This window comes from Sceloporus occidentalis, unplaced genomic scaffold (genome assembly GCF_023333645.1).
Source record: "Sceloporus occidentalis isolate IW3139 unplaced genomic scaffold, rSceOcc1.0.p SCAF_6, whole genome shotgun sequence".
In the NCBI taxonomy this organism is placed as follows: Eukaryota; Metazoa; Chordata; class Lepidosauria; order Squamata; family Phrynosomatidae; genus Sceloporus; species Sceloporus occidentalis.
The window spans coordinates 67,626,587-67,647,707 of record NW_028316986.1 but is presented as its reverse complement, the minus strand read 5'-3'; positions in this window follow the sequence as shown (position 1 = coordinate 67,647,707).

Genomic DNA, 21,121 nt, shown 5'->3' with positions numbered 1-21,121 from the left:
AGTTATGGACCTGTTGTGGTTGTTGTGTGCCCTCACATCATTTCTGACTTATGGTGACCCTAAGGCCATGGGGTTTCATTTGGCTTTCTTGACAGGATTTTTTCAGAGGACGTTTGCCATTGCCTTCCTCTGAGGCTGAGAGAATGTGATTTGCCCAAGTTCACCCAGTGGGTTTCATGGCTGAGCTGGGAATCAAACCCTGGTCTCCAGAGTTATAATCCAGCACTCAAACCACTATGCCATGCTGGCTGTGTAATTGTTCTGTATTCACCTATGCCATGGATATGCCTGTTGCAACAATCATAAATACTCCCCGAATCCTATTTTGAACCCCTGGGAGTGCTTCTCCTCATCACACCATTATTGGGGGCGGGAGTGGAATTGCTGCATCATCTGACATGCCCCATTCAACCATGCCACAGATCTACATGGCATGGAGTGACTCCCTGCAGTTTAAGATGGAATTCAGGGGTCGAGGAGCCTTGGTGGCACAGTGGTTAAATGCCTGTACTACAGCCGCTCACTCAAATCCATAAAGTTGCGAGTTCAATCCCAGCTAAGAGGGCTCAAGCTCGACTCAGGCTTGCACTCTTCCGAGGTCGCTAAAATAAGTACCCAGATTGTTGGGCGCAATTAGCTTTCAGTTGCAAACCGCTTAGACACTGTTAGTTCAGTATGAAGCGGTATATAAATGAAGCTGTTTTGATTTCTTTAGTCATTTATAACAACATTTACATAGTTATGACTGCAGTGTAGAATCTCTCCTTTATTTTATGTTTTTCTAATTTTACATCTTTTGATCTTTATCTATTTTTGATGATTTTACTTGTTCTGCTAAGATTTCCATTTCCATTAGGGTATGCTCCCGTTTTGATATGAAGGCTACCTTTCTAGATATGAAGGCTCTTTCTAGAGCCTTGCAGCCTTCATATCCAAAATGACCCCTAAGGCCTGTTATAGACAGCCAAAATAAAGCTGCTTCGAGTCACAGTGTAGGTATGGTGTTTCAATGATGGTGTTTCAACCCTAAGGATTGGAGCGTGGCTTTGGTGTGGCTTCTGGACTCTTAGGATGCATGCATCATTGAAACACCATACCACCACTGTGACTCGAAGCAGCTGTATTTTGGCTGTCTGTAACAGGCCTAACTCTTCAGGAGTTGCCCACTTTTGCTTTAAAGTAAGATTTGATGCTTCCAGGGAAGATGCTCACTGTGCAATCACTCTGCCTTATTCAAGGGTTTTTTTGTTTGTTTGTTTTTGTTTTGTGAAGGCTCTGAAATCTGGCAACACTAGTCACTAGCATAATATACAACAGGATTCTGGTCATAGGCTGATGCTGCACATCCCTATCTGAAAGAACTCATCACCACTGAAGCTGAAGATTTTTATATTACAACATGAGCATATAGGGCTAAATCCCATTATAAATTCCACAAAGAACAGACCCAATGAAACAACAGGATGTACATTAATGCTGATTTAACCAAGTGTTCATTAATTCAATTGATCTATTATAGTTGAGACCAATATTTGTATTTAGCCAGATTGTCCCTGAACATCTTAGGAAGTTGATTCAAATGGCACTGGCAATTTCTTTTGGACACTTTAATAGTGCATATGTAATTAATAAGCCATCAGTTGCTGCAGATGAGCCAATGCCATCTAAATACATAACATGAAATCCTTGTATAAAGACTTCTATAAGATATAGCTTTCAATATACTGAAGGTATTGTTATCAAGTTTGGTTCTGATAAAATTTTGGGTACATGCGGTCTGTACTATGACCCCTGATTGACCTCATAGAGGACCCGCCATTAACCCAAAGGCGAGGAGACCACGTAGGCAACTTGCCTTGCAAAGGCAGAGTCCCTAGAAAAAGATGGAATTGGAAATTCCTCAGGAAGTTTGGGAGTCACCAAACCAGAATCGCCACTGCTTGCCCAAGTAAGACAATAGACTTGAACTCACATCTGATGAGCCTGTGATCAGCTTAATGACTCAGTAATCAAGTCGGATGCCCCTCCGAATTGTGTCCAGACCTAAATGCATTGTGCAACACATTACTTGCTCTTAGTTTAACAAAGCCCAATCAATCAACCTTTGTCTAGCAAGTCTCCCTAGCCTCCAGCTACGTTTCGCATAAGAACCCCAGGTTTGGGGACCCTCCTTGTGCTATCACCAGGTTGCAAGCTGGTCCACGCCAGTTTGAACTCCGCTCTTAGCTCCCGCAGCCCTCTTCCCCCCCCCCCCCACTCCTGTGACCATGATCCACTATCCATCCAAGCTTCATCAGACTTCCCGGAGAAGACTTCTAAGGTAGTATTCCCTAGTGGTCCCTCTCTTTCTCAAACCTATCTCCCTAACTCACCCATCCCCTGCTGTAGCATTGAATGTGTGTGTGTTTGCTCCCCTTTTGCTGTGTGGTTTTCCCTGTGCTTTAATAAACGTTACCCTTTTAATTGGACCTAGTTGATATCAGCATCTCTTTCTCTTGGGGCTTGCTGGCGACCTCTGGTATACACTGTTGGGACCTGATTCCGGCACATGGTTTTGTTAGGGCCTCCTAGTGGCTATATTTGAGCTAATTAAAATTCCCCTAAGCGACTTCCTAACAGTAGCACCAATCCAACTGAAAAGATTTACAAGCATGATTCTATGCAAGCTAATCTCAAAATCCATTGAATTCAGTAGGACTTATGCCCAAGTAAATAAGATCTGGTTTCTATGCTTGGATGGCAATATCCATTGTTATTTTTATTCCAGAGTCAATGGCACCCCAAGATATCCAGTCTCTTTCTAGAGCTAGCCCCCACTCTTTCTAAATCAGAGTTGTTTGTTTTGAAATCTAAACTCTGTTTTGCAAAAGGGTGTTAAAAAGGATACTTTGAAAGATGGAGGATTTGAGATATAGCTATAAATGTATTCCTTAATGAAGAATTTTTGGGTTTGGTAGCCTGGGAATAAGCCAGCTGTTTCTGAAGGAAGTTTATTGTGGAAGATTAATGGTGAACCCTTAGCTGAAACAAATCATTTGACTGTTCCAGCAAGGGAGAACAAAAGGCAACTCACATAAGGGAAGTGTAGTAGAGGATGAAATTTAAATGTTTTCAAGCAGATCCATCAGAGCGCAGGAAGTTTTGAATCCTTTTGGATCATGCTACCCCCTCATTTCCATTCTAGGCAGAAGCTCTTCTTCTGCTCCTCAAATTATTCCAAACCAAGAAAATGCCCTGAAAAACAATACACCAGAAATCCTACACATTCTAAGGAAAATTGCCTTTTGATTTATTACCTGTGGTTTGGCAAATCGGCTTCAGTAAGCTGCAGGCAACTGTAAGTCAAAACTATGCTAGTTATATTAATGAAGGTAGCTCCCAAATGCCTGATGGAAACCCTACAGACCACCATGAAAGTAGCCCAGAATGCCAAATGAAACATTTGGGCTACTCATCCAGAAAGATACATTGTTAAAATTTGTCCAAATCTCCAATTCATCTATTGAAGAAAAAAAAGAAACTTCCAAAAATGCTTTCCTTCTCCCACTGAAACAACACCCATTAAACCCCTATCAGTTTCAAAATAAGAACCAGTAAGAAAGAGTTCACATATCATCCTCTCAAAAAACTGTACTTTAATGGTACTGACATCTTGTTAGTGATATATGCAAGCATATGTCCATCTTGGGAAGGTCACTTTTAAACGGAACATGTATAAGAAATGGAAAAATGGGGAGATCACCAAAGCCAGGCAAGAATGAAAGAGCTGGATGCATCAGTGGGCAGGTCATTTGTAGTGTGAAGAAGTTTCTGAGACTGTTCAGAGATGTAGGGATGGAGACCACTCCCAGTACAGTTGTCTTATCCTATTAAAAATGATTTTAAAAAAGCATGGACCACATATTGAAAGGCTTCTCCTTGTCTGAGCCACACTGCTGTCTTATGTATCCAGAAAGGGCTTCACCTCTTGTGGCTTTGAAGCCAGATGTCATTTCTTTAGTATAGCCTAATCACATTCTCAGAAGATCCACGTGAAAACCCCATGCTCCTCCTGATCTAGGTACACGTTTGCACTGATCCTTTGCAAAACTGTCTGGATCTCAGAGTGATCTTGTTCCTCACAGTGGAAGAGAGACAATGTCACTGTTATGAGGTGCTGGCTTCCAACACAGTGGTTTATTCCTTCAGTGGACAAGCTGGGAAACTAGTGCTTTTTGCTGAAGTATTTTAGGGCCTCAAAATATTACGCTACACACATGATATTTAGTGAACACCACTTCCTTGGCTCCTTCCTCTATGTTCTTCGTGTGTGTGTGTGTGTGTGTGTGTTTCCTCCTCAAAGTCGTCAGGATCTTAGTTTCTGGATTATTTTTTCAGTTAAAAAATCTTTTTGAGAGAGCTCTAGTACTTTTCAAAACTATAAATCCCAGGATGCTTCCATGTGGCTGTGGTGGTTAAAATGGAATCAGAAAGTTGTAACTGTGAAGTGTGAAAGAGAACTTGGTCTTTCCATCATGGTTATTTGCTCTGCCCACGCATCAGGCCATATTACAGCAGATGATAGCACATCACAGTCCTATACTGTAATCCAGAGCAGATTCATCAGATCTCATTTACACCACTGAATGAGTTATTTGTCTTTAACACTAGGATGACATTGATTGGATGAAACCTCCTCAAACATATTCCTTGTGTCAGAAAAAGTTTTGCCTCCCAAATTTTGGTGGCACAGGAGCAAGGCCTGGTTTTTGGGGGGAGGGACACGGACAGGTTAAATGAAAACAAGCCTGGGTTTTCCCTTAGCTTCCTTCAACAAAAAGCTCCTAACAAGCTCCTCTATTAGGACTTCAATTCTTTTCTTTTGCTTAAAAATGATGGCATCTCATCAAGCTGGTAGTCAACTCACCCCCACTCCTTTTCCCACACTTTTCTCCTGATGTCTAGACAGATAGCTCAAGGAACATCAGCTTGTCCCATCTTGCTTGTCAGCTCAGCAGAAGAAAGGACTTAATTACTTAACACAATCAGATACAGCCCCACTCCTCTTTAAATAAAAATATATTTACCTGTTGGGGAAAGAAAAGAGAGCCAGCCTAGCCTCCTATAGAATTATTTTCCATAGGCTAGACTAACCCCCTCTAAAGCTCTCCTTTCACCAGCAGGTGAAACCCTTTTTAAGTTAAATGGGTATTTCCTGATTAATTTATTGTACAGAAGGGTCTTTTTACAGGGTGGGTTGCTATGTTTTTATCTTTGGTGTTGTGTTGTTATGTGTCTTCAAATAGTATCTGACTTATGGTGATCGTATCATGGGATTTTCTTGGCAACATTTGTTCATCTTCATTCTCTGAAGGTGCCAGCCACAGATGCTGGCGAAACATCAGGAATAAACTCTTCAAGAACATGGCCACATAGCCTGAAAAACCCACCAAAAACAGTGTTCAGAGAGGGTTTGCCCTTGCCTTCCTCTGAGGTTGAGAGAGTGTGACTTGCCCAACGTCACCTAGTGGGTTCTTGGCTGATTGAGGATTTAAACCCTGGTCACCAGAGTCGTAGTCCAGTGCTCCAAGAATTACACCACACTAGTTCTATTTGTTATACTTTTTTTAAAAATGATGTTACACTTTTTCAAATTAATAGTGTTTTAATCATGATAGCTTGTTTAATTGCATTTTAGCATCCAGATTGTAGCTTTATTTAACTTTGTTGTAAGATGTCTTTGGTCCCAGGTTGTTAGAAATAATGTAGCGTATGTGCCTTCAGGTTGCCTCTTGATGTATGGTGACTCCATGAATTTAATAGGGTTTTCATAGGAGAGAGTCCTCAGAAAGTGGTTTGCCAATGTCTTCCTATTAGTTTTCCCTGACAATCTCCATTCCAAGTACTTCCCAGGCCTAAAAGAGAGAGAATTCCTAGAATAGCACTGAGCCATGGCAGTTAAAGTGGTATCAAACTGGATTATTTCGGCAGTATAGATTTAGCCAGAAAGAGAAATAGAGATTGGGAGAAGGGGGTTTGGGTTCCTGGAGTGTAGCTATCAGAGAGAGGAAATTAGCCATTCCAAATAAGAATATTTTCCCTACAATGAAATTTTCCTTCAGCCCCCAAATTTCTAGCATTACAGTAACCTACAACTTCAGTTGAACATGTAAATATCCAAAGAAAAGGGAGAGGCAAAATTCCAAGGGAATATGAACATAGCAAATGAAAGATGTGAACAATTTTTTCACACTGCAATGCTAGAAATTTGGGGACTGAAGGAAATTTTCAGGGAAGGCAGCATTCTTATTTGAGGAGGGCAATGCCTTCATTTTGTGCTAGTTAAAATTGCAACCTGGGGTGTTGTTGTTCACAACTTGTTTCAACACTTTCCTGCTACAAGTAGCTAGAGGGCATGCTTATCAAATTTGCAGATGACACCAAATTAGGAGGAGTAGCTAATACCTCAGAGGACAGGACCAAAATTCAAATCAACCTTAATAGATTAGAAAGCTCAGCCAAAGCTAACAAAATGAATTTCAATATGGAGAAATGTAAGGTACTGCACTTAGGGCAGACAAATTAAATGCATAAATCATTTTTTGTGGGTTTTTCAGGCTATAAGGCTGTGCTCTAGAAGATGTATTCCTGATGTTTCACCAGCAGTTGTGACTGGCATATTCTCTGAAGCTGCTGCTGAAACATCAGGAAAAATCATTCTAGAACATGACCTCATAGTCCGGAAAAAAAACCAACCAAAAAACTATGGATGCCAGCCGTGAAAGCCTTCGACTTCACATTAAATGCATAGATACAGGATGTGGGGCACCTGGCTTAACGAGACTATGTGTTAAAGGGATCTAGGAGTCCTAGTAGACCACAAGTTGAACACAACAGTGTAATGCAGCAGCTAAAAAGGCCAATGCAATACTAGGCTGCATCAATAGAAATATGGTGTCTAGATCAAGGGAAGTAATAGTGCCACTCTATTCTGCTTTGGTCAGCCCTCACCTGGAATACTATGTCCAGTTTTGAGCACCACAGTTCTTTCTTTTAAAAAAATTATTGGATTAAAAACACACAAACACAACACAAACATAAACATGTTCTAAGACATCATACTAAATATAACCACCACAAAAAATACTTATATACAAAAAAGAAAAACATATATACATTTAAAAAGACTTCCCTTCCTTTACTGTGAATATCAAATTTTTAGACATTTGACTTTCTTATTTCTCCTTTTCAGTTTACTTTATTACTTTAATACTTCTATATCATTATAGTCTATCATTCATGATATTATTTTTTTTCACCTTAGTTTCATTCATTATTTTCTTGCCCCTATACTTGTTATAGAACATTCACATATTTGCCCTTTTATTTCATGATATAGAAAAAGGGAAAGACAATAGAGATAGATTTCTAATCCTGAAAAGCCATTATACTTTTTTCACCTTTTTCTTTAGAAAGATAGTTTAATACCAGTGAACAGTCTTTGTTATATTGGTTAATATTGCCTTCTCTCATTAAAATTGTTATTTTGTCCATCTCCAATATTTCATACATTTTTCCAATTCATTCTTCTTTCGTGGAATCCTCCTTATTTTTCAATTTTTTGGCCAATACCGATCTTGCAGCCGAGATTAAGTAGAATACTATTTTTCCTGCTTTGGTTTCTAATTCTTTATTGGTCATCCCCAAGAGGAATAAGGGCACCACAGTTCTACAGGGATGTTGACAAGCTGAAGTGTGTGCAAAGGAGGGCGACTAAAATGGTAAAGGGTCTGGAAACCATGCCCTATGAGGAACCACTTTGGGAGCTGGGGATGTTTAGCCTGGAGAAGAGACAGTTAAGAGGTGACATGATAACCCTGTTTAAATACTTGAAGGGGTGTCATATTGAGGATGGAGCAAGCTTGTCTTCTGCTGCTCCATAGAATAGGACCTGGAACAATGGATGGAAGCTCTAAAAAAAGAGATTCCACCTCAGTATTAGGAGGAACTACCTGACAGTAAGATTTGTTTGACAGTAGAACACACTCCCTTGGAGAGTGGTGGAATCTCCATCTTTGGAGGTTTTTAAAGAGAGGCTAGATGACCATCTCTTGGGGTGCTTTGATTGTGAGTTCCTGCAAGGCAGGATGTTGAACTGGATGGCTCTTGTGGTCTCTTCCAACTCTTTGATGCTATGATTCTGTGATTCTACTTGAATCAAGCAGATGCTTCTGTTTGATGTGAAATGCATTTTCAGTGCTGCACTGACACAACAGTATAGATGCCACAATAATTGAAATCAAATAGGGGCAAATACAAATTCCCTTAGAGCAATTGATCTAGCCTAGTACCATGTCATGTATTTACTTATTTACCTCCACTATGAAGCTGTTGGAGGATCTTAAAATCAAGGTGATGAAACATCACTGCAACTACACACAGTTGTTCTTAGAAGACATGAAAATACTTACTGGACTTTTGAAACAAAACTATGGCATATGAAATTCACAGATGTTTTATCCTATACCATATGGTTGATGCTTCATCAGTCCTTCCAAAAGCATGTCTCATTATATTGAAAAGCAGAGATTTCCCCACATGTGGGAGAACAGCGCTAAGAGTCTTTGGGAAAGATCTCAATAAAGAAGAGTTATAAGAAAAATGAAAGATGCTGGCCTCTTAACTTTAAACACAATAAATTTAAAGAGAGTACTGTAATCCCTCATCCTTCTGAACTAGAGTTTGAAAATGTTACCTTTTTCTGTTCCCAGACAGCAGGGGGAGATATTTATTTATTTATTTATTTATTTATTTATTTATTTATTTCAATGTACAGCTCACCATTCTTTCAGTATGAGACCCTGGTAAGTCTGTGGATGGCAAATTCTAGGAGTTGATCCAAAAAAAGTTAATTTTCTGGACTCTATTCTGAATGCATAAACTGTTAACTACAGACCATGATGGCCAACCTGCAGCACCTCCTGAAGGCCACATTTGACCCTTTACTTGAGTTCAAGAGATCTCTGCCAGTCCAGAGTTATCTGTTCTGTACCAGTTCTACAAATTTATCTACTTTTCTTTTGTCAGGGAGGGAGGGAGAAGAATCGTCCAGAAAGAGAAACAGAGGGAGAAAACACACCCATCTTGAACTATGGCTTAGCTAACCACTAGGTTCAGCACTGAAGTAATATAGTATTTAGGAGAAGATATGTTGTCCATTCCTGATAGAGATATTAAGTGATCTGGTGTCCTCCAGATATGACTGAATACGATATCCTCCCTTCCTCCCCATCAAGCATAAGTGAAGATTTAAATGAAAAACAGGAGGATGAATACTTCATATTATGGCATTAATCTAGCAAGGACTCAGTTACATTAGAAACATAAATTGACTTAAGAATCAAGGAGCCATGGAATGTGCTGTTATGTGATAAGGATTTTAATACAAATTTATTTATTCATTCATTCATTCACATTCTCAGTAAACTGCAGACTGCTAAGATTCTTGAAGGCTTAGGCTCCTACAGATGGAGCAAACAGAAGTTGCACTATTTGTTGCTCTGATCTTAGGGTTTATTTGTTGTCATTTCTAAAATATACAAATGGTTTTTCTGTTGGCCTGGACTGATTTCTGTCAAATCCTGGCACTAGCCGCAAAATTTTATTCCTACTCTCAAGTGGATTTTCTTTTTTATTTTAAACTGTATCAAAATAAAACAAAGACGACTACAGTGGACTCTTGGTATTCGCTGGGGTTTGGTTCCAGAATACACACACACAAGCAGATACCAAAATTCATGGATGCTCAAGTCCCATTAAATACACTGATGTAATAAAATGGTGTCCCTTACTTAAAATGGCAAAATCAAAGTTTGTTTTGGGGAATTTATATATTTTTAAATATTTTTGAGTAATGGATGGCTGAATGCATGAATAAGGAATCTGTAGATACTGTATTTATTTTCCTTTTCCTTTCTTTTTTATTTTAGTTTTTTTCTTAGAGTTTCTGTGCTATAATATATCAGTTAAATGGCACTTTTGCACTGTAACACTATTGTTACAGTTGTTCTTTTGAATAGAACACAAAGTAAAATTTTCTAATTCTAAGGGGAAACATATTAAAATTCAGAGGAAAAAACTTTCCCTTCATATTATAGGGCCACCTAACAAACCAATCCCTATTTTAAAAAGCTGTTGGAAGAGCCAATTTTAAGTTCCAGGAAATGGCTACAAACAAACCCCAAAAGAATGGAATGAGTATGTACTGAAATAAGGGCCCGAGACAGACGGGCCGAAAGGTGCAAGGCAGCAGTGATAATAGAGTTAGGGACCATGCACCAACCACACAGTCCCTAACCATAGTATGTGTGGGTGGCATCCTGATGGCGGCCTCCTGTCCACACGGGGGCTGCCATCTTTATGTAAACGATGTACAGCATCTGCACATCGCTGTGAGTTGCTTACATCACGAGTGCACCAATGGTGCACTTGTGATGTCCACCCAGCGGCTAAAAAAGTCCCCAGTTTTTCTGGGTTCTTTTTACTTCTGAGGGACGCCGCACAGTTTGGCAGCTGCAGCATCCCTCTGGAGGGAAATAGGCTGCCGGCAGGCTGCTCTTTTGGGGCAGTCTGTCCCGGACCAAGAATTCACATTTCTTTAAACCAGTCTGTGATCAGTCCTTGAAAATTAAATTCATATTTTAAAAAACAGATAATGCTCTTAGATGTGTGTCTCAATATCTCCCAGTGTCTAAGCATGGCCTACAGTAATGTGTAAAGCAAAACATAAGTAAATAATCCCGTCTTGATTAGGTTAGCATAAAATGCTATGCTCAAATCACCATGAATGGGAATGCAATAAAGTTCCAACTTTAAAAATTGTGCTACTCCAGCATAGAGCTTGGTTTCCAGACCTTTGACCATCTTGATAGCCCTCCTCTGAACTCATTCCAGCTTGTTAATATCCTTCTTGAGCTGTAGTGCCCAGAACTGTACACAGTATTCTATGGGACATCTGACCAAAGCAGAATAAATCATCCATGTTCTTGCTTTAGGAATCATGGCTGGTTTTTATTGGGCAGTCACCTTGCCCCATTTAAGGGGCTTCAATTCATGATAGTTCAGTATATAGCTTTGCAGTATTTCCCACTGCTTTTTCATCTTTTTTATCACAAAAAAGGCCATTAAGGAAGTTGGAATACAGTAAATGCAATAATGCCTAGAGCACTAGCAGTAGAAGATATCCCTCTGGAATCACCTGAGCACTTAAGTCATTATAAATTCTTAAGATGTGTCCCCCCCGCCACCTTATCTCTGTTTATTTATAACTTCTTTCCATCCCATTTAATATTTGTACCCTGCTTCTCCTTCCATAAGGATGGTGAAAGTGACTGAAAATAAAGACTGAACAATTCTCAACACAAACATTAATCTTAAACAATAAAAAATTTCATACTTTACCAAATTCAAGTGACAAATCAACTCATAAATAGAAAACAGTGTTCCAACAATGTAATATCACACCCAGTTAATCACTTCAAACTATATACCACATTAATAAATACAACAAATTCAAATAGTAAGATAAACAATATATTTCAATCAGCACATGATCTGCTTCTCTCAGAGGAATAGGAATGTGGGCTTACCATTCCCACAATATAGAAAACACTTTGCAGTCAGGGCTCTCCCTACAATTAAGTAGAATGAACCAACCATCTTGAGTGGAAGATGATAAACGGGGATAGTCTGCCCTATAACCCTTTTTAGTCTTTACAATGCCACTAGACTCTGTGGCTGTGTATGCATAAGACTCTGGGAGAGCAGTATTCGAATCCCTGCTCAGCTGTGGAAAACTCCTGAGTAACCTTGGGCCAGTGACACTCTCTTAGTCTTAGCCAAAGAGGAAGGCCAAGGCAAAACTTTTCTGAATAAATCTTGCCAAGAAAACTCTAGGATCAGATTTCCATATGATAGGGGAGTCAATTGAAGGCACATAACAGCAACATGTATGGAGACATTCTCATAGACAGATGGAAAACTGGACTGTTATGAAAAATCTATTACATGTTATTCTTCTTTGATGAATGCTATTCTCTTCTAAGACAAAAATTAGCTATAGCCTCACATGAAAGACAAACATCTTATTGTGACAGATACTCAATTCCAGTAGTTGGTCAGTGTCCAGAATAGATATGGAGAGCTAGTGTAGTGTTTTGAACGTTGGACTATGACTCTAGAGAACAGGGTTTGACTCCCCATTCAGCCATGGAAACCCCTGCCTGGGGCAAATCACATTCTCTCAGACTCAGAATGACAGTGACAAACTTCTTCTAAGAATCTTGTCAAGAAAATCCTATGATAGGTTCACCTTAAAAGTAAAAGGTCAAGGTTTCCCCTTGACATGAATATCTAGTCATAACCAACTGTAGGGGGTCAGTGCTCATCTCCATTACTAAGCCGAAGAACCAGAGTTGTCTGAAGACAACTCCAGTGGTCATGGGGCCAGCATGACTCCATGGAAAGCTGTTACCTTCCCATTGAAGTGGTACTTATTTATCTACTTTCGAACTGCTAAGTTGGCAGAAGCTGGGACTAGTGACGGGACGGGAGCTCACCCCATCATGTGGCACCTGGGCCTCAAACTGCCAACCTTCTGACCTTATGATCATCACAATTGGCATCTTAACCACTAAGCCACTGCATCCCCTTAGGGTCACCATAAGTCAGTAAAGACTGGAAGGCACACAACAACTAGAGTCTCATGTAAATTAGGACAGTGCCAAAATATGTATAATAAAAGATGGAAGGGTGGGGGGAGGAAGTCGTTTAACCTCAAGACTTCTTTTCCTGTGCCCTGACCCTTCCTTCTAGAGATTGAAACATGCAAACACAATTATTTTTCTAAACTAAATAGGTTTTCCTGGTTTTCAGGTACACACCACTGAAGGCTGGCTGTTACATAATGGGACTCTTCGCATTTACCAGTATGTCTATCTGTTCTGGGACAATTAAAAATATATATCTAGTATTGACATTCAACAAAGGTTGAATAGTCATAGCCTCACTCCACAAAATAAATGGACAGACAGCAAAAAAGGGTTCAATTGAATTTCTGTTTAAAACGACTCATGGGTACTTTGTGTATCTTCTTGCCCCTTGGGAGGGCAGTGGCCACCCAAATGGATGCTGATAAGACTTTTATCCCATACTTCTCATGCATTCCTCTCATGTATACATTCACTTCTATGTATACATTGACTGCCTATGTGGATTTATGTCCAGCGTTCCACTTTCCTCTTACTTACCTCAGCACAAATTGTAAGACAAGGCAACAGAGCCCAGGCATAGCTGACCTGCAGCCATGTCAGCAGCTCTGTCTCCTGGCACTATCTGAAACAACTGGTACCAAGCGTCACTACGTAAACAGTTGGGGCAAAGGAGAATGTGGTGGGTTGAGGTTAGATATCTCTTTCCCTTTATGAGACCACCTACAAAATGTTGCAAAGGCTCTGCAAGAAAAATAATCTGTCACAGTTTCCAGTGTTGGCGAAAACCGTAAACAAGTGTGCTGTTAAAAAGAACATCTGGGAGGACATCAGGGACTTGCCCAGTTGTTTTCACAAGTTGCTTTTCAGGCAAGAGTATCCCTGCTGAGCTTCCTGTCTTTTCTGACTTCTCTGACTTGAGTGTGTTTATCAAGGGCTGATGCAAACATATATAAATGGCTTTAGAAGGCACACTCTGTGTATTATTAATCTGGAAATGAAAGACGCCCGACAGCTGATTTCAGTTTGATGAGCACAGACATATGTGCAATCACATACGTCATTGCTTTCACAATTCCCAGTGGACTCTGCACAAAAATTTACATGGTTTTGATGTTGATTGGGTTATGTTCCTGTAGCTGCCAAAAGAAAGAGCATTTGCATCACAGTTCATAAGGAAGGACAGATAGAAGAAAGATGCTGTCAGAAAGCAGGGTTTAAAGGCTAGACTACACACTATGTTAAATAGAATATAGGTGGGGCTGGAGGGTGGTATGATCTAAAAAAATAGACATTTATTTAAAATAAAGGGGAAATTACAGTGGCAAACTTGTAATGTAGCAATGAAATAACTCCAAAATGATAATATAACCCACAGAACTAAGTTTATTCCTTGCAATCAGGAAAAAGTCCCCCCCCCCCCAATATTTTTCTGCAAGTCTCCATAAGAGTAGAGAGGAATAAACTGTATATATATTATCATAAATGTTATGTAAAGTCATTTTCTTTTATGCATTAAAATAAATGTGTGCAACCCTATTCTACATTGGTCCCATAGTGTTCAAGTAAGGAAGAGCTAAATCTAACCTCCTCTAGCTGTATTTTGAAATAAACACTGACCAGGAAAAATCTAAACTTCCCATACTCATGCACAAAGGTCCCAATTCAGATTGGGGCCATATGGACTAACATGAATGTAAAAAATGATGTTATCCTAAATGGCAAGCTAAGTATTTAACGCAGTGTGTAGATTAATTCTGACATTTGCAGAACTGTTGGGTAATCAGCAGAAGTGATAACACGAAGGATCTCCAGAGTGCTAACCAGAAAAGAATGCTAACCTAAACATCCATGAATTCAAGCTTTTGCAGACTGTTATAGCACAATTTTTCATGGTTTAGAATTCACTTCATCTGATGAGGTGGAGTCTAGTCCATGAACACTGAAAGCCATAATCAATTTGTCAGTCTTTAATGTGCCACAAAGCTTTTTATGTTTTTAGTACTTGATGACTTAACAGAGCCATTTTATGCAAGACATGGCTCTTGGTCCTAGTGACTGGCTGTGGTTACCACATAGAGGCTTATTTGTGTACAACAGCCCTTCATGAGGTTAAAAAAGTAGTTTTTAAATAAGTCATCCATAAATATGTCATCATTCAATATGTTGACAATTTGCCAGATGGGGGGAGAGACCTGCACTCAAAGGTAGAACCATGCTATCACAGTCTTATTTATTTTCCGCAGTCTATTTCCTGAAATTTCAGGGTAGGGGTAGAGACAATGAAACCATGGGTTTTTGGGTTTGGGCTGCTCCAGATGGGGCAGATGTGTTAGAAGCCAATGGCATTTGTTGCTTTAGTTCTCATATTTTTTTTTTTTTTTTAAAATAACCAAATAATGTTTCTGTTGTCCTGGACTATTCTCTGCCAATTCCCAGCACCAGCTACAACATTTTATTCCCACTCACAAGTGGGTTTCTTTTTTAATTCCAAGGCAACATGTTCCTGAAAATGTGTGTGTGCTTTTAACTTACCTGTTGACTTATGGTGACCCCATTAATTTCATAGGGTTTTTTAAGGCTAGGAATACTCAAGAGAAATATTCTATATCCTTTATTTTGTTCAAATCCTATTCTGTTCTAACTCTCAGGCCAAGTTTCAGTCTCAAAAATAAAACAATCCCATGAAGTACGAAAACTAAGAACTGCTTAAAATAATTTTTGTACATTGAAAGGGCCTGAGCATCTAAACTTCTGCTGTGCTGGAGTGAAGAGGATTCCAGAACATGAGGAAATGCTCTTGTTTGTTTGTTAATGTCCTTTGTGTGTATACTTTGTCTGCAGCACTTCTAACTCCAAAAACCCTTCCTACTCCCCTACCCTTGTCTCAGGAAGTAGCCATTAAAGTTTGACAGCTTCTTATTATTATTTTATATGTTGCCTGTCTCATAAATTGAACCCAAGGTGGCTCACAAAAGATTAAAATATACAACTTTTAAAACAGAATTAAACATCACACCAATAAAATAGTTTAAAGTCCAAAATCATTTAAAACATATTAATGTAAAAGTAAAGCTAAAATTATTGCACCACTATTCTGACAAACAAGAGCCAGTGTGCGGCAGTGGTTTGAGAACTGGACTATGACTCTGGAGACCAGGGTTCAAGTTTCTGCTTGGCCATGGAAACCAACTTGGTGATCCGGATGAGTCACACTCTCTCAGCTCTAGAAAACTCTAAGTTGGAAATGGCTTAAAGACATACATCAATTTTGACAAAACACAGGCCCTCCCTCCCACAAAATAAACTTTAAAAAGAGTTTTTGTTAGCATCATGGCTAAATGTTACAGCTGTCCAGTGGCACAGATACAACAGGTTTGCTTTTAGTGTTTGTTAGATTTTTTTTTTTTTTTACTTTATCTTGGCAATTTGAGGCTGGGAAAAGATCTTGGTTGGTGTAGTGATTTGAGCCTTGGACTATGACTTTGGTGACCAGGGTTCAAATCTTGGCTTGGCTATGTAAAACCCACTGGGTGACCCTGGGTAAATCACACTCTCTCAGCCTCAGAGCATGGCAATGGCAAACTCCCTCTGAATAAATCTTGACAAGAAGACTCTATGATAATGTTGCCATAAGTTGGAAATGACTTGAAGGAACACAGTAACAACAAGAGATAAGAAGGTTGGGAACAGACTGGGGAATGAACTTTCTCTCTTAGCAAGATGCTTGGCCAGTTTTCATAGTTATAGGACAAGAGGAAGGCAATAGCACACCATCTCCGAACAAATTTTGGGAAGAAAACCCTATGACAGGTTCACCATAGGGTTGCCACAAATCAGAAAACTAGAAGGCACAGGGCAACAACAGAAAATATTTTCAGCAGCTACTATAACTGAGTCCCCTTCAAGGTCAGCATAAGGCATTTTGCTGTCTGTGTGGGAAAGATGGTGCCATATCTGCCATTTACATATATAAAAGCTGACTGAACTAACAGTAGAATTTTACTGCAACAATGGGAGTAGGATAAGGTTCCCCTACCACATCTGAAGCAATAGGCTACCTTTTGGCAGTGATAGCTGGTGGTTCCTATGTCACCACCTTAACTAGTGCTAATAAAATTCAGACAAAATCTCAAAATGGGTTTGCTGCCCCATTACTATGGCAGCTGCCAGTAGCCACGAGTTAAGGGATCTCAGCATGATTGTTGTGTTGTATATATAACTCTGGCTCTCAGCATAGGCAAACAGAGTTTGAGAGTCATGACCTGGAGACTGTTACCACACCTTTCCCGTCCCAGCCAGCATTTGCTGGCCACCTCATTTTACTGAATGATTGGCCAACTCAGAACCTCTTTTGTTTTTTCTATGATCCACTTTGGTCCATGGACATCAATCTCAAATGGTCTGAAGGGCACATTACCTTTTTTACGGAGACTGCCTCCTCTGATTCCATCTGAACCCACCATCATGCTAGCAATGCAGTTCTATTTCATAGGGTGAAAAAATATAGCCTTGCCTGACCCCTTGCCAATTGAAAACTGTATCATTCCTCTGTATTCTGTCCAGATAGTAGCCTCTTGTTGTGAGTATAAGTTATGCATCAGGACAATCAAAAATTGTAGCATACCCATTTAAGATCAATACCACAATTTTTCATGATGTATATATTCAAACATGGGCTGATTTTCTTCGGGCACTCTTTGGTGCACTCCATTATCCAATTTGTATTTGCAATATTATCCCTGGTGCCTCTTCCTATCCTTAACTCAGCTTGCTCCATATGTGGTAAAAGTCATTATTGTAGAATTCTGAACATTACCTTGTTTGGATTAATTGTAGAATTTGTAGAATTTTTAACATTACCTCGGAGGATTAATGCAATGGTCCTGTAGATTCTGTAATCCCTGATGTCCCCTTTCTGGGGAACTAGAATGTATATTGTTTCCAATCTGTGAGCTATTGTTTAGTTTTCCCTATTTGCTGATAGGTTTTAGTTAGAACTAGAGTAGATTCTGTCTTTGTAGCTTGAAGTACTTTTACAGCAACCCTTCATTTTATAAAGTCCAATAAAAACACATAATATTACAATGGCAAATCATGGAAAAGCAATGACACCAGATTCCATGGCACCATCAAAGAATCAAGCAGAATCCCTTACTGTGCCTGATCTTCACCCCACATGTTGACCTCAGAAATTGTATCAACTGCATTATGGTTCTCAGGGATTGCTACGGGAGGGGTTCATTAGTGTACCCACATTGGCTACTTCCACAGTAATGAATAAACAAGTGTGCATTTATTATGCAGTAAAATTATAATTGAGGAAAAAAGTGGCCAAAATCCAGTTGTTGGTCTCAACCAGAGAGCATGGATAAGAGTTAGTAAGTTACTGATTTCATTTATTCAGTAGATCTTCTCTAGTTGGGACCTACAATTGGATTCAGGTCCTTAAGAAAACAATTGCTGTTAACTAGGGGAAAGGTATACTTTGAACTGTGCCTTACCTCACTGCCATTGAAGCTATTGCAAAATTGCAGGAGACCTCTGGCCACGCAAAGAAACCCCACAGCCTAATTTCCATAATGTTCTGTGTGTGTGTGTGTGTGTGTGTGTGTGTGTGTGTGTGTGTGTGCATGCGCATATGACTTCTCTGACCCAATTTATTGTTTAATTGGGTGCTGTAAAAATGATGCCCAATTAGGTTGTGTCATTTGCTTTCCAGAAATCACCTTTCCTATGTATGAGTCATTCTGATACTGCTGTTCTGACCACAGTGTGTGTGGTTTCCCCCCTCAAATAAAACTTAAGGTCAAAAGTTGGAAAACCCTGCACATGTGTTATTCCTCAATGCTATTTCCAGTTTTCCAGAGCAAAAGAATGACAGGTTAGGCTTGTTTATCTCACTCACTCCCAGCAAGTCTTTTGCAAAGATCACACTAACATACGAGGGCAGGGGAATGACTACAGGAAGCTGCAAGTAGTCTCAGATACAAACAACAAAGTGTGATGTGGAATCATTAAGACTAGTGTGTGTGTGTGCGCGTGCACGTGCGCATGTGTATTTGCAGTCTTTTGTGAATTTTCATCAATTTCTCAGATGCAGAGAATATAATCTTAAGAGATTCAGATACATGGCCAAGGATGAGAGCAAAGTGAAATTAAATGTAGAAAATGACAATTTATATTAACACTGGCCAGAAGCAAAACTGCTGTGAGAGGATAAGCAATATGAAAAGTACACTCCAAGCCAGTAAGGAAGTAGATTGTAATATTCATGCTAAAATGGTAACATAAATTTATGTTTCACATAAATATGGGACTTTAAGCAACATGTTCCTTACACAACATTAGAAAGATCCAGATCTTTCCAGTTCAGACCTTGGAAATAACACAGTCCCCACACCAAGTCTGGACTTGCCCTATTCATCACAGCATGCATGCTACCACGCTGCCTTGTTTCTTATCTTTATTCTAAAAGATTTGCTAATCTGCCCTTCGCACTGTTTAAAATGTTTTGTCTTGCCCTTCTCTCCAGGTCTGCTTACAAATGAAACATAATAAAAACAGCAATACCACACCCTCCAACAGTTTGGGGGTTGATAGGAACAGTCCCAATTCATCCTGTCTTCCCACTTTTCCAGCTGCTTTGAAAATGTCTCAGTTTCATGCTAGCTTTGGCAGCACATATACTAAAACTGGAAGGCTACATATAAGATTAGCATTACCCCTGCATAAATGCCTCAGTTTCTTTCCCATCCTCCCACTATGCCCTTTCATCCTCGGTTTACTAACTCAAAGTGGGGGAGAGGGTGGAAATGTGTCCTTCTCAGCAGGTTCAGGCAAAAGCAAACTGCTGCCACCTCTCCTAGCTTGTGTGTTCTTCCTTATAACTTTAGCCATCTTGGCCACACATGTCCCGGTTTTCAAGTGTGACGTGTTGGGGGCTATCCAATACCAAAATATTGTTTATTTATTTGCTGTGAGAAAGGCTCTCAGAGTGGCTTACAGATAGTTAATTAGACATTTCCCTGCCCTCAGGTTTACAATCTAAAAAAGACATGACACAAAAGTAGAAGGGAATGGCAGTGGGAAGGTGAATAAGTCCAGCTGTTCTTCTCTCCCTCCAAGGCTTGGACCATGGCAGATGGCAGAGAGGGCGGGCTCTTCTTATTACTTTAGGCTAGGCCTGGTGGAGCTGGCCAGCGTTTTTCTCCCTCTGATTTATATTATATTATATTATATTATATTATATTATAGCTAATAATAGCAGGAGGACAGAATAAAATTGAGCAGATTTAAAAGAAAAACACTTTGCTGAGAGATAAATCTGCACTATTGTTCAATAGGGTTTTGTGCTCCAATTCTGCAGATCCCTAGCATAGAAAAGTTACTTTCCTTGACTGTTGGTCCCAGAACTCCTTTTAGACAGCATGTCTATGGTGGTCCAAGAAGATAACATTCCCAAGTCCTTATGCAGATTGGAGAGTGGACACCTGTGTACCTTTGCACAGACAATATAGTGCTGCTGTTGGCCCTGGGTTTGTTCCCTCAGCTGGTTGGGCTGCCAAAGACAATGCCCAAAACCCTGTTGAAGCACTGAAGGTTACACCAGAAATTATACTTTGTAAATGCTGCGGAACTTGCTACCCAAGGAAGTTAGGCTGGTCCCATCTCTTTTTTAAGTTACTAGTGGGCAGCCAAAACAGCACTGTTCCACATGGCATTCAGCATTTGAAATTACCATTTTAACTGTTTCAAGACTGGATTCTAGGATTGATTTTAGACTACTTTTCACAGTTTTAAGAGTATTTTAATGCATTTTTAAATATTTTATCTTTGAATTATTTTAATTGATTTTATTTGTTCATTATCTCAGAAGGCCTTGGAAGGCAATACAGAAATACTGTACTTAAATAAAAATAATAAATACTGTAGATGTAGTGCAGGATGATTTTGGGAGTTTGGAAGTGCTGACTTTCCTGAGAGCCCAGAGTTTGGGGAAGTGAGTTCTTTGGACAACAACTTGTAGAATCTCCTAGACAGCATGGTGACCATGTTGGTTATGGGATTCTGGGAAGGGAGTCCAAAAAACAACCTTTTTACATTTTAAAAGTTGAGTGTGTGTGTGTGTGTGTGAGAGAGAGAGAGAGAGAGAGAGAGAGAGAGAGAGAGAGCACTCTTCCACAGCTCTCAGTGGTGCTGCAGTTCTATGTAAACTGTAAGTCCTAAGTCCTTTTCTTTTTGCTTCTGCCATTTCTGTTTCACGTCGTAGTCTTCGGCTTCTCATTTTGATTAGAAATTTTTGCCCCTTGAGGTAGGAGATGCTCCAGCTGGTCATTGATCTAGGAATAAAATCCACTGGCCCACAAATATAA